This window comes from Gekko japonicus, unplaced genomic scaffold (genome assembly GCF_001447785.1).
Source record: "Gekko japonicus isolate JY-2015 unplaced genomic scaffold, Gekko_japonicus_V1.1 scaffold2685, whole genome shotgun sequence".
NCBI lineage: Eukaryota > Metazoa > Chordata > Lepidosauria > Squamata > Gekkonidae > Gekko > Gekko japonicus.
This window is the reverse complement of record NW_015169867.1, coordinates 24448-24755: the sequence shown is the minus strand read 5'-3', so window position 1 is coordinate 24755 and position 308 is coordinate 24448. Positions and strand designations below refer to the sequence as shown.

The 308-nt window shown below is 40.3% G+C and overlaps 1 protein-coding gene across 1 annotated transcript in view; it reads left to right on the top strand.

Moving 5' to 3' along the window:
* LOC107115670 (ras/Rap GTPase-activating protein SynGAP-like) overlaps nucleotides 1–308 on the top strand; it is a 43638-nt gene that overhangs the window by 20177 nt on the left and 23153 nt on the right. The gene's annotated exons all lie outside the window — the stretch shown is intronic.

Here is a 308-nt window from a genome sequence, read left to right as displayed (position 1 = left end):
GTGATGTTGAAGGGTTTGCCTTGGATTCGGACTGAGATCATTCTGCCATTTTTGAGATTGTATCCCAGTACTGACTTTTGCACTCTCTTGTTGACTATAAAGGCCACACCATTTTTTCTACGAGATTCCTGGCCACAATAGAAGATATAATGGTCTTGTGAGTTAAATTCGCCCATTCCTGTCCACTTTAGTTCACTGATTCCTAAGATATCGATCTTCAGTCTTGCCATCTCATTTTTGACCACGTCAAGCTTACCTTGATTCATAGATCCAGGTTCCTATGCAGTATTGTTCTATTGTTCTTTGCA